Genomic DNA, 14,834 nt, shown 5'->3' with positions numbered 1-14,834 from the left:
AGAGGCTGAGGGAACTGGGATTGTTTAGTCTGCAAAAGAGAAGAATGAGGGGGGATTTGATAGCTGCTTTCAACTACCTGAGAGGTGGTTCCAGAGAGGATGGTTCTAGACTATTCTCAGTGGTAGAAGAGGACAGGACAAGGAGTAATGTTCTAAAGTTGCAGTGGGGGAGGTTTAGATTGGATATTAGGAAAAACTTTTTCACTAGGAGGGTGGTGAAACACTGGAGTGCGTTACCTAGGGAGGTGGTAGAATCTCCTTCCTTAGAAGTTTTTAAGGTCAGGCTTGACAAAGCCCTGGCTGGGATGATTTAATTGGGGATTGGCCCTGCTGTGAGCAGGGGGTTGGACTAGATGACCTCCTGAGGTCCCTTCCAACCCTGATATTCTATGATTCATTGCAGGTGTCCCCCCTGAAGATGCGGGGACATAACTACCACTGAAGACAGTGGGAGAGAGATAATAGACTATCAGCTCCTTGCCCCCTCCAAAGAGATTCCTCTGGTGAGAGGAGCTGACTCCTAGGGGTTTAGTGTGAGAGTTGGGGGGGGGCGGGGAGGTCAGGAGAGCACCATAATGGGAGGGAAGCAGATGGGGGAAATGTGGGCATGGAGTTGCCAAGCCTGGGCTTGTGGGAATTGGGGATTGAGGTACAGAAGAAGAACAAGTTGCCATCTGCCCTGAATTTTGTCAATCTCTACGTTCAAGAGATTTCCCCACCTCCCTCAGTTATGGAAATTCCCCTGAGATACTCTAGCCAAGGATAAGTTACACTGGTCTGGGCACTAGATGTCTGAGTTCAAATGTCATTTTCTTCAATAACTGCTGTTAATATTTCTGTGCATGTGTCCCTCCCAATGAAGAAGACAAGCAGCTTTTCCCTTTTTATGCTTCATGTCAGCTTGTAGGAGGAGAGAAGCAGATGTCTAGTGTAGGGGCCAGAGCCAGTGATTTTGGGTGGAGGGGGCGTAAATTGTGAATCAAGGCGCTGGCTTGCACTTAGCAGGGAACAGAGGATGGAGCCACGGCCTTGGAGGGAGGGTGAGCAGGGAGCCTCATTTGAGGGGGGAAAAGGGTTGAAGTGAGGCAAGCAATTAGGATCTGGGAGATTTGAGGGGAACTGGGATGCACTGATGCCTTTGTTGGTAAGAATAAGGAGGAGTTGGGGCACTGGGGAAAGGCTTTCTGGCTAGGAGAAAGGGAGTCAGATAGTAGAACCAGGGAGACAAGAACTTGGGAGGAGCCAGTTGCATAGGGATTAGGAGTATCAGGATATTTTCCCCACAGAAAGTAGACAGGTTTTGGAGCAGGGAGCTTCTAGCATTTCTTCTGAATGTCAGGAAGCTTCAACTTTCATCTGGACTGAGGGTGCTCAATACCTCACAGGCAGTGCTCAGAACCTCACAAGTATGGGAGACTTGCAAAGAAGGGAGATGGTGATCGGTGAACTGTGTTCACAGGATCAAAGTTAAGTAGTTTGTGTGCTTTCTCCAAGAAGTGCAACTTTGATGGTGTATTTCCTGGGTTTCTGATGTTTAAGGACTGTTTTGTTTTATAGATTTTAAAAAAAAGAAAACCTAACCAATAATGTCCTTGAAAAATAATAGATACTCAGCCCACTGCTAGGTACCTGCAACCTTAACTTCACCTTAATGTCAGTTTTGTGTTGTGACAGTAGCAGTGCATTCAGGAGGCTGATTAATCATTATTCTTAAAAATATTTAGGCCAAATGCAATCACAGAAATCAAACAGAAAACCATCAACAAAAGTTAGAACCTAGTTATTAAACTAAAGAGAAAAAGAAAAAAAACTAAGAAAAAGACAGAGAATTTGTGTGCTTATGGATGGGGAAATTAAAAGGTAAGAAAAACAAAAGAGACCAACTTTGAGACAAATTAATTAAAGGACTTATTGATGCAAATGTTGAAGTCTCTAATAAAAATATTGGCTAAAGTTTGTAGAAAGATTTTTAGAAAATTCCTTTAAAGCAGGAGGATTTAGGCTAGCTAGTAATTAAATGACAGATATGTTGACTACATTGTCTGGAGAATGCAGGCTGAGTGAGGGAATGAAGGGATAAAAGGCATTCAAGACAAATAAGGAGCTGAATAGAAAATGTAATTTTGGACCTAATAATAATTGCAACAGCCACAAGAGGGGACTTTTCAAAGTACTTGGAGAAAGGATGAGGTGCTTCGTATTGGGGAAAATGCATGAAAAGAAGGCTGTCAAACTGAAGTCCAGTTAAATATATCAATATAATTAGCAAGAATAAGGTCATATTTCAAGTGACTTACTGCTTACTGAACATATATGAATTTTGCACAAACTTATAAGAAAGGCATCAACAAGCAGTGGCTGCAAGAACAGGTGGAATATAATTATATAACCAGAGTAAATGTTTACAAGCAAAAAAAGGAAGAATAAGACGAGAGTAGTTATGAAGATCTTTAAAGAATGGAATACACATGATGGGGAAGAAAATAAAAACCAATCAAACAAAACCCAACAATGTAACGGATGCATTGTAACTAGACAGTAATAAGGATGATTGATGGAAGTTGAAATTAAAAAGTGATGTAAGAGCAAATAGTACTACAAGGTCATCTATAGCAATGAACTATATGAACCCTGACATGTTTACAATGGGTTTTAAACAGAGTGAACTGATCCTAAATCATAGCTGTTTGAGTGGGACAGAGGATAAAGAAAGAAAAGGGTGTACCGCAGCATGATGGAGAAAATGGCTGTCTTAAAAAATTAAGTCTTTTCAACAGCTTAAGCCTCCGAGTTCCTCAGTAACCTGTTTTGTCAAATGGATTTTTGTCCTTCACTCAGTATTTTCATTTCAGTACACTCTCTCAAACCCAAAATGTCATTAAAAATATCTTTAAAATTAGATTAAAATGCAATAGAGCTTAGATGAATATCTGAATTAGGTTGAGTTAGGTTGCTCTGTCTACTTAGTATAAATGTCTCAAGATTAATTTAAGGGTATGTGTGTTCTGGTTATTCAAGGCAATTTGAATTTCCCAAAATCTAGCAAGAGAATCCAGTTTAAAATATTTCCTACAGCTATGTATTTCAACTTGAGATGGTATCTCAAAATCACTTTTTGTAGTAAACCTAGTGCTTTACTAAATGTTAGTAACACAAATCAATCTGGCATTCCCAGAAGCCCAGGGAGAATTCTCACACAGCTTTCAGTGTAAGAGCATTCAGCCTGCAATGGTTGATCTAGAATCAGGGATATTTCATAAGAGCATACTATGTGTGTAAACAAAAAAAAAAACAAAAAACCCTCTTAACAAAAGTAAGGGATTCAGCTCCAGAATTGTTTTGGCCAGGAATGTGTACATCTCTCCAAGTATTTTAGACAGGAGATCGATTAACTCCGATCAGATTATGGTGTCTGAGAATAACTTGCAAGTGATATTTGTTTATTATTAATTCAGGAACTAGAGCTGTGTGAAAAAGTTTTGTGCAAAAATGAAACTGTCTATTTTTTTAAAGATTAGCCAATTTTGCTCCTTTTGTCAGCTTCATAAGGGCTACAAACACCTGCCTTTTTTCTTTCAATTTCATGAGTCTTTTAATAAGTGAAAACAGTTTTTTTTCCTAGTGATGTTGTTTACACTTAGTGAAAATGAAATATGTGTGTCATTAACTGGTTAATGGTTTTTTCTACACATGCATTAGGAAACTGAAGACCAAATTGCTTTGGTACATTTTACAAGCTGAATCTTGGGAATGGATGAATCAGTTCAAATTAAATAGGAACTGACACAAACTTTAGCTCACCTCTGAAGATGTGAGTGCTGCCATATGTCAGGTACATCACACTTCCGAAAATGAGTCCTGAACTCTTAAAACACTATTTAAAAATATTTAAGTAGCCTAAATAGAGTTCAGATTTTGTAATTTCCAGTCCACACCTCATATCCTAGTGAGGTGGGGCAGTTTTCAGGAGGCAGGAGAGGTGAGCAGCACCTACAGCCTTATCTAATACCCATTGAAATCAATGGAAAGCCTAACTTTAACTTCAATGGTCCTTGGATCAGACTCTCCAGGATCAATCAGGTGACTCTGTGTGTGAAAGGGGACTTTCTTTCTTCTGCTTCTCCCTTTAGTTCTAGTATGGGAGGCAAAGGAGAGCACACCATATTGGTTGGGAGTTAAAATACATGAAGGGGGAAAATGGCTGTCTTAAAAAATTAAGTCTTTTCAACAGCTTAAGCCTCAGAGTTCCTCAGTAACCTGTTTTGTCAAATGGATTTTTGTCACCCTACCACACCAGCTACAAACTAGAGAAGGGAGCTGCTGAAAGCTGTTTCTTGCCCTTGTACAGTTGTCTGTAAAGCTGCGAAGCAGTATGTTATATTCATGGCCTACAAAAAAATTTAGTAAAAACATAAAATACTCTTGCTGGAAGGTTACATAACTTTATTTCTTAGACTTCAGAATAACAGAAAGGTACTACAAAACAGAGAGACAAAGCAGGCTGTGTCCCAAAAACGCACAACTGAACCTACCTTACTCTAAGCTGACTCACTTTGTCTGACCGCTGAAAGACCCAAATCACATTCTTCCCTGCAGAGCCCCCTAGCCTGCATCTATATTAGAATGATGGCTTTTCATTTTAACACAAATTTCAATACCACACACAGTAGAAAGAGTTTTTGCTTCTCTGGGGCCTTGGATCTTCCCCCTGGCTAAAACTGATGTTGTTTACTTAACTAGATGACCTGGTGGCTTCCTCATCCACTTTGCTCCCCTTAGATGTCTGCATAACAGAGAAGGAGCACCCTAAACATATGTCAGAGTTTGGGTGGTACTGTGTTTATTTGGAATATTTTGTTGTTGATAACTGGAAGTTAAGTCAGTGGCTTCAAAGAGTGCCAGAGGGGTAACAATAAATACGTGTCATTATATTTACTCTGCACTAAGAAGTTAAAAATTCCTTTTAAAAAAATGTGAGGCACCTGTCACGAACAGGTAATCTGAGTGCAAGAACACTTCGGGGCTTTGTGTGAGGCCTCTGTTTGGTCAAGCCTCCAAAATACCCTTTGTTTAAATTTAATCAACAGGATTGGGGAATATTGTTATGGCCAGAGAGGGGGAGACTGTTCTATTTTCGGGCCTTTTAGCAACTTGAAGGATTTGGGTTTTTTTGCTGTTTTAGAATTGATTGTTTTTATTGATGTAAGGCATCCAAGTGCTTGGCACTCACTACCAATCTAAGGGCCTTCTTCACGCCAGTTTTACACTGCTGTAACTTCATGGACTAAAAGAGTAGAGAATCAGGCCCTATATTTCAAGATATCTTTAAATGCCAGCAGCTTACCTGTTAGTTTGTTTTGTTGTATTAATTGAATGGGTGAAAGAGGCCTTTGTACCTTTCCTTTTAAATTTTGTTTTTAGGCAGTTTAAAAACTAGTATCACTTTGGAGGTGAACGCAATTAGTCAGCTTACTCCCCACAGGAAGGCCCATTTCTTCTTCTGTCACAGGATTTTCTGTGGTTGACCTCTCTCCCCTCTGTGTAATTTATCTATTCAGAAAGGAAGGTTTATCTTGTGTTTAAAGCATAGAAGTGGGAGTCTAGAGAGATTTGGGTTCTGCTGCAGATTTCCTGTCTAACCTTGGCAGTTGTTTATACCAAAATTCTCAAGTGTCTACTAACTTAGGGTGTTTCAATTTTTGGGTGCCCAATTGAGTATCTAACACGAAACACATGAAATTAGTGGACACACTTGAAAATGTTTTCCTTAATTTCTCTGATTCAGTTTTCTCATCTGTAAAATGGGGATAATACCAACCTCACAGGGCTGAATCCACTAAAGTTTGTAAAGTGCTTTTATAACAGTGGATGAAAGGTGCAATGGATATTCAAAGTATTATTAGTGCAGCTAGTGAATTTTCTGAAAGGTGCTGGGCTTAAGTCTTCTAAAACATCTTATTTGAGCATTAAAAATTCAGCCAGGAAATGGACTATAGGCTATTCACCAAGCTCAAAGACTTGTGCTGCTATAGCGTTTAATCAGAAAGGGATACAATCTCAGTTCAATTCAGGTTTTCCAGAGAAAGTACATAAGTTGCTTATACATTGTAAATAACACAGTACAAATACACCAACATTATTCAACTGACTAAAAACAAGAGGTTATAATTCTTGTGAACTTCCAGAGGAGCAATATGGTTGCTTCCATTGTAAAAATAATAGATGCTCACTTGCCTTTGTTCACATAGATATCATCCATCCTCTTTTCCCCCTACTTTCCTCCCACCTCAAGTTGCCCTCCTCCAAAACCACTACACTAGCCTAGGGAACTAGTATCCAGGTGAGTGCATAATGCCTTTTCATTTTGCACATATACATTATGGCTTTTTAAAAACTAACTTCCCCTTGGCAGTTTTCTGGTTTAAATTTCTGGTTAAATATATGGTTTAAACAATTTGTAGAGGGAGAATATGCCAAACCCCCTTTTCTGTGGCAAATAAGCTAATCTTTTTCTCAGGCTTTCTGCAAGTCTTAAAAGATAACATTCACTCTCTTCCGAGGTATTTCTAAACATAAACAAAACACACACTGTCTCCGCTGACATGGACAAAGAACTCATAAAAATATTTATAATTCCCAGCTAGCTAACAGAGCAACATGAGAAACGTAAAAAAGGGTGAATGTAACTGCTGGTCAGCAGGTGAAGGAAAGAATAATGCTGTTATATTACAAACATGAAAGAAAGACCTATTCATATGCTAGTTAATGTAGCATCCCCCAGGGTAAAGAGGGAGATCTGGGAAAAGGAAAAAGCAGCTTATGTCTCCCACCTTAGAAATGTTCTTCCCACCCTCCCCCTCCACCACCACAAGAATCCTATTTCTATATATTAAACAAAGAAACAAAACAAAATCCAGAAGGGAGATCTATGCCTTCAGTTGGCCTTAGTAAGACTCTGGAAAGGCTTTGTTTTCTCAGAACTCTTACCTGATTTGATCAACATGATGATAGGGCTAGGTATCCGCTTCTGAGAATATATTCATTTTTTTCTAACTCTTGCAGACTGGAGGATCAGAGAAACAAGGCTTTTGCTCCAGATCCCTTTTTCAGCATTGTCAGTTGCAGCAAGTAAAAAGTCATCTGATTCATGAGAGAACTTAAATGCCATAAAACAGAACCCAGAAGGGCCAGGTGAGAATACACATATAATATATGCATATCAGAAAATACCAAGGAAATTAATCTTTGCAAGGATCAAATGATAGTAAATTTGATGAAGCATGAAAAAATCAGTAAACATTTTAATTGATCAAATATAATTTTTTTAAAAAGCAATAAAAAAACAGTTTTGCCCCAAATTCTGCAAACAAAATTATGTAAATTTAACCCAGGTTTAGAAGAAATTTTAGCAGCAGCTATTATCCATGCCCCTTATAGTAACAGGAAATCTTGTTGCTCAGTGATAACCTGTCATCAGTAGACCAAAATTAAATACTATTGCTAATGCTTTTTGATCTCTCACTAGTCACTGACCATGAGACTTTGTTGCCCTTCCTGAAGATCCTGGCAAGGATGACTGAGTGGCACAGGAGTGGTTCTTTTCTTTTAGGGAAGACCTAGAGGTTAATACTGGGTGATTGCTCTTGTACCCCAAAGGAACTCTCATGCAGGGTGCTGCAAGATTGTCTTACTATTCCTCGTGTTCAATGCGTGTGTTAATGTCCGAGAGAGCTATATCAATATGCCTGTGACCCGCATCTCCTTTACATCAGATCTATACAGTACAATCTCAAATTTCTGATATTTAGATGAGATTGGGACTTGGATAAGGGCTACTTGGGTGTAGCTCAGTCCAGACAAAACAGAGGTAATGCTGTCCAGTTGGGAGAAACATCTGGAGGAGATAGGCAAGCTGATATTTATCTCTTGATATTGAGGTTTTTTCCTACTTTTGCTAGTAGGAGGTACTACTAGCATATTTAGGTCTTTTTTCAATCCCCAGCTGCTTTAGATGGTCAGTTAGCAGCAGCAGCTACCCTTTCTAAATATAGCAAGGAGTATATGACCTTTCTGTGGGATGCAGACATTGCCACAGATATCCCTGCCTTTGTTACTTCAAGACTGGATCACCATTGTGCACTTTAATTGAGGTGACACTTTAATGTATGTCTGCACTTTGAACTGGAGGTGCAATTTCCAGCTCAAGGACACATACCTGCACTAGCTCTGCTTAAGCTAGTGTGCTAAAAATAGAGTATAGACTAGCGGACGGGAGGGGCTAGATGCGCTGGATATGTACCTACCATCTTGGTGCTCAGTCAAAGTTAGTGTATGTATCTCTCCTCAAGAGAATTTACACCTCCAGCTTGAAGTGTAGACATATTCTTTAGGTGAAATCCAGTCCCCACTGAAATAAATGGGAGTTTTTCCATTGACTTCAGTGGGGCAAGGTTTTCACCCTCATACTCCAGCTAGTGCCAAAAGTGAATGCTCACTTATTTAAAGGAATTTATACCAGGGAGTTTAGCTTTGTAGTCGATATTAGTTTACAAATAATTTCTAGGTGCAATTCAATGTGTTGGTTTTGACCTATCAGTTCCTTTATAGTTTGGGTCCTGGCAGCTTTAGAAATGGCCTCTTTCCTCACAATCCTCCTCAGCAACTGAAAATTAGTTGAGTAACTGAAACTTAGGGCATGGCTACACTTGCAGATGTAGAGTGCTTTGAGTTAAACCCACCTTCGGTGGGCGCAGTAGGGAAAGCGCTGCAGTCTGTCCACACTGACAGCTGCAAGCGCACTGGCATGGCCACATTTGCGGCACTTGCAGCGGCATTGGGAGCTGTGCATTATGGGCAGCTATCCCATAGAGAACCTCTTCTCATTCTGATGCTGTGGCTTGTGGGAAGGGGGTGGGGGGTACAGGGCATTCTGGGTCCTGTCCCAATGCCCCACGATGCAGTGGTTCACATCCCAGCAATCCCTGTGCTTCCATCTACATTTGGTGCCATCTTTCAATGTTTTTTGTACTGTGCTCTGTCTTCCCTTTCGGTCTGCAGGAATAGAGCCCGAACTGCTGAGGAGTATGCTGATGAGTCTCACCAGCACATCACATTTGGCAGTCAAGTTATTCCTTATGATCCAAAGTGACAGTGAGGGCTCAGACGATGATATCGACTCGAGTAACGCATATGACACGAGTTTGCTTGTGGCATTCACGGACATGCTCACCACCATGGAACGCTGCTTTTTGGCTCAAGAAACAAGCACTGAGTGGTGGGATCACATCATCATGCAAGTCTGGGATGACGAGCAGTGGCTGCAGAACTTTCGGATGAGAAAAGCCACTTTCATGGGACTGTGTGAGGAGCTCACCCCCACCCTGCGGCGCAAGGACATGAGATTGAGAGCTGCCCTGAAGGTGGAGAAGCAGGTGGCTGTTTGCACTCTGGAAGCTGGCAACTCCAGACAGCTACCGATCATTTGCTAACCAGTTTGGAGTGGGAAAGTTGAGCGTTGGAATCTTGTTGTTGCAAGTTTGCAAGGCCATTAATCGCAACCTGTTCAGAAGAGCCATGACTCTGGGTAACGTGCATGACATTGTGGATGGCTTTGCACAAATGGGTTTCCCTAACTGTGGAGGGGCAATAGATGGCACACAGATTCCAGTTCTGGCACCAGCCCACCTAGCCTCTGAGTATGTTAATCAGAAGGGGTATTTCTCTATGGTTGTCCAGGCACTTGTGGATCACTATGGGTGTTTCATTGGCATTAACGCGACTGGCCTGGAAAGGTGCATGACACACGTATCTTTTGGAACACTGGTCTGTTCAGGAAGCTGCAAGCCAGGACTTTTTTCTCAGACCAGAAGATCACCATAGGGGAAGTTGAAATGCCCATTGTGATCCTTGGAGACCCCGCTTACCCTATTATGCCATGGTTCATGAAACCTTACACAGGGAGCCTTGACAGCAGGAAGGATCGGTTCAACAACAGGCTGAGCCGGTGCAGAATGACTGTGGAGTGTGCTTTTGCCGTTTAAAGGGCCGCTGGCATTGTCTGTATGGGAAGCTGGACCTGGCTGATGACAACATCCCCACAGTTATATCCACGTGCTATACCCTCCATAACATTTGTGAAGGGAAGGGTGAACGATTCACTCAGGCATGGAACTTGGCGGTTCAACACCTGAATTTGGAGGCTGAATTTGAACAGCCAGAGAGCAAGGGTATTAGAGGGGCCCAGCGTGGGGCTGCAAGGTTTAGGGATGCCTTGAGGGAGCAATTTGAGGCTGAAAGCCACCAGTAATGTCTGGTGCCCTGCACAGGAGTGAAGTACAGTGGTTCCAATGTTAGTAGGAATCTGTGTTTGCTACACTGACTTGCAGTGCCTGTTTCTTTCCTGGGCTAAGGTATCTTTTACTTTATGCAATAATAAAGAATGTTTTCAAAGCCAAAAAATCTATTTATTGAAAAGAGACACAACTGCTTGGGAAACCGAAAGGGCAAGGGGATAGGATGGCGAACGGTACAATCACAGGTTTGCGTATGTCCTGTCATCATACTCAGCCTTCCTGTCTGGAGTGCTGTGCAATGAGTGTTGCACTTCAGGATGGCTATACTGCGTGGTGACGTGGGTTGAGTGCAGTGGGTAAAGGTCGTAGTTTTCAGGGCTGGGTGGTGAAGCTACAGGTGTTGGAGGCAGCTGGTGGCAGTAGGAATCCAGATGTTGGGGAAAGTGGGTTGGAGGTGACATGGGGGCACAAGGGAAAGAGTTTTGGGACAAGGGCTGCAGGGGGCGGGGGGGCATGGTAGTCCTCCGCCTGCATGGCTACGAGCGCCTGGATTGAGTCCGCTTGGCGCTCCATTATGCTTATCAGCCGATCCGTGCTTTGCTGCCAGAGCACTGGGCTTTCGTGCCAGCGCTCCTCATTCTGCTGGCGGATCCTCCTTGCACTGTCCTACCACTCCTGCACTTTTTGATTTTCATTACTTGAATGCTGCATTACTTCATGCAACGTGTCTTCCTTGCTTCTACATGGCCTCTTTCTAATTGTTTGGAGTCTTTCGGCTGGTGATAACATAGATGGCTGAGATCTCAAGGTTGCATCTGTAAAGGCAAAATGCAACATTTAATAGAGCCAGCATTGTTCACACCAGACAGCAATGATTCCCTTGTAATTAAGGGCAAGCACAGTCTACACAATAGCATAATTTGCCCATCCCAAAGTGAGCGCACATAACCCACGGGAACCCCAAAATGGTGAGTAAGCACAGGGTCAAGCATGATGGATTGTTTCACGGCTGTACTGTCTTCTGGGTTTCTGTGCCTTGGAGAGCCAACAGTGGCAGGGGGCCCTTATACTGGACACTGTCCCCACATTTTCCACAGAAGTTCATCCTGGAAGATATCTCGCTGCTGAGGGTGACCTGGGAAGCAAGGGAGAGTCTTCTACTGCAATGCGGATTCCGCCCTGGCCCATATGCAGCTTGCCTGCGTACAGCAATGGTCCCCCCACCCCTCTTGGCACAGGGGTGCGGACAAATTAGTCTTACTGCGACAAGGACCACAGTGGCTCTCCCAAGAAACCTGCGCAAACAAATTGCCCCAGTTTGAAGAGATCCCTGAGGCTGATTACTGCGATATAAGAGAGCACATCAACGCCCTATTCTGCATCTAGGCATGGATGCAGCCCCAACCTTCCTTGCCCCAAGAGCCTGCACCAAATAACTTCCTTCTCAAAATAAAAGCTGCTTACTGGGAACCTTCTCTGGTGTTTGTCCTTCCCCAAGCACCGGCCTCTGTGACTAGCTCCTTTCCTCCTGGCTTGAGAACAGCTCCTGGCTGCATGCATCTAGGGATTCCGGGGTGTCTTCCTCCACCTCAGCACCCTGGCTCCCACTTTGCTCCTCCTCCTCCCGCCTTGTTGAACTGGGATCTGAAGTGTCCATGGTGGTACTCGGAGTGGAGGTGAGGTCGCCCCCAAGTATCGCATCCAGCTCTTTGTAGAAACAGCAGGTTGCAGGGGCAGAACCGGAGCAGCTGTTTGCCTTGTGGGCTTTGCGGTAGGCATTCTAACCCTGCACTGCAGTGCGTCCCGGTCATGGCCCCTTTCCATCATGTCCCTTGATATCTGCCCAAAGGTATCGTAATTCCTGCGGCTGGAGCACAGCTGCACAGGATTGGACGGCTTCCTCCCCCCAAACACTGAGGTCAAGCACCTCACCATTGCTCCATACTGGGGATCGCCTGGCGCATGGAGGCACGGTCACCTGGAAAGATTTGCTGAGAGCACTCCACGCAAACAGGAGCACTCCATGCAAACAGGAAAGGCGATTTTCAAAATTCCCAGAGAATTTAAAGGGCGGGTCTGACAGTTGGTCATATGAGGGCAGGGCAGTAGAGTTCAAAGTGATGACCAGAGTGGCTAGAACAGGCATTGTGGGACACTTCTGGATGCCGATCAGAGAGCATTAACAGACTAGGGTATCCACACTGCTGCAGCGCTCCAGCAGGGGCACACAAAATGTTATTCCACTTGCTGAGGTGGAGTACCAGGAGCGATGTAGCTGTGGAGTCAGAGCGCTCTATGTGCCTTGCCAGTGTGGACAGGTAGTGAGCTAGTGCACTCAGGGCTCCTTTAATGCACTCTACCTCACAAGTGTAGCCAAGCCCTTAGAGGCGTCAGATATAAGCAACTGGTCGCTGAGGACAGGACTTTTTGAGTGAAAGGCAACTGTTCTTATGGGGCTGGAGTTTGTTGACATTTAGGAAATGCTGAAAGGCCTAGCTATTTACACTCCCTTTTGCCTTAGGGAAGGGGTTAGGAGTTCTTTTGGAGTGGTAGTTTTTACTCCTTTAATTAACTTTATTCCTTAATGAATGTGTTTGTGTATATTTACATGGACTGAGAGAGACTAATCAGATGTGTTTTGTAAATCCCTTAGTCAGGGTGCCCTAGAGAGGTTAGATTGCCCAGCAGTTGCTAGAAACATTCTTGGTTCCTATTTACAAGAGTGCCCAAGTCCCACTGATTATTCATTCATTCCTTTATTCTGAATTTAAGAAAATCAGTAGGGACCCCTCTTTCAGTGAAGAAATGGGTTAAGTTCATAGCTGACTTGAAATGTTGTGAAAATCTATGGTATTCTCTTATGCCATTATTACAGTACTAGTAGAAATAATCCCTTGCAGCTGTGGTAACTCATGATAACACACAATAAATACCCATCAAGATATCTCTTGACAGCAATGAAATTAACTCGTGTCACCCCTCTGTCTAACAGAATGTGGTCCCAGTTTCTTCTTCGTATGCTGTTTCAGATACCAATAGGTTGATATATGAGGAAATGCATCAATTAGAAACTACAGCATATATTGTTTAGAGAGTGAATTTTCACTGTCCGCATTGTAAATTTGGTAACAGGTGTTTCAACGAAGGTTGCAACATTATAGGTGAGCAATCAAAAAGGAAAGAATTCATACTTAATGCCTCTATTTCAATCCCTTCTACTTCAGCAGGGTCTGTTCAACTTCCCTGCATACTAGTATTCATTACTCACAATTAAATTGTTGTTGAAGTTGCAATCAACACCACAATCCCCTGGCTCAGAATCATTTCTTGACTCAGAGCCTAAAGCCATTGCAAACTCTGCTGCTATAGGGAGCTGTTTTGAAATTACATGATGGTGAAGAAACTACCTGTTACTTACACCTACATCCTATCTCCTACCCTAATACTTAGGTAAAAGTATGTCCAGTTATACAGCCTTGAGAACGTGGTGTTCTTCTTTGTGATTAGTTGGAAAAAAGGGGTGATCTTTGGGATGAAAAAAAGTGGTTTAAGAAACAGAAAATGTCTATGCAGAACTAAAAGGGAAATCAATCCAGAAGAAATAAATGCTGAGCCATATTTTAAATTGTCTTGTGTTAGACTTTTTTTTAAATGAAAGTTTCAAAAACTCAATCAAGTGAGACCAGAGATAAAATCCCATTATTTACCCACATGCATAGTCTCACTCTCTGGTTTGGAAAACCTGAATGTTTGAATGCATTCTTCTAATCAAACCCATCTCGCCACACCACCATGGTATCCAAACACTTTGTAGTCCCAGCACAGTGTATTAGCCCCAGTGGTGCTTTCAGTGTTGCTTCCCTTGCGACTAGACCACTTTTGACTTTTTTTCATTTTAAGAAAAGCTCAATCAGAGTCCTGGCATACCCTCAATTTCATTCTTTTAATAAAATGGAAAAGTTAAAAGCATCCCAGTCACAAGGGGAAGTGTTACTGAAAGCTAGAGTTTGGCCATCAGCATTACAGAAATAAAAGGCAGCTTTAAAAATAGAGGCTACTGGCTTTGCTTCTGCTCTTAGTGTTGCTTCCCCTGTGGTTGGGCTGCTTTTAGCTTTAATTTTTTATTAAAAAGCCAAATAGGATGCCTGAAACACCTCTGATTGAGAGAGTTTATTTCAGGAAACAAAAGCCAATAACCATATAAAATAAACAAAATATTTAATGTGCCGAATGTGTACCTCCAACATCTGTGAACTAGAAAAATATTAATTCATCCTGCAAATAAAGCATATATTTGTTGTAAGGCCAGTGGATATTCCATAGAGTGGATGTACACCTGACTCTAGACTTAGGCTTGTATAGCCTAGTGTTTCATATAGTGTGATGTTATAAATTGTAGCCATATGAACTACTGGACTAATTATTAAATATTAATTATTGAAGATGTCAGAAAAGGGGGGGCTCTGTCACAAAATGAATGAAATGATATCTTTCTAAAGATGGATGATCAACATTAGGACTCTAACATCTACGTTTTCAAAG

Source organism: Lepidochelys olivacea (genome assembly GCF_965140295.1).
Source record: "Lepidochelys olivacea isolate rLepOli2 genome assembly, chromosome: 2".
Classification (NCBI taxonomy): Eukaryota; Metazoa; Chordata; order Testudines; family Cheloniidae; genus Lepidochelys; species Lepidochelys olivacea.
This window is presented reverse-complemented; position numbering follows the sequence as displayed.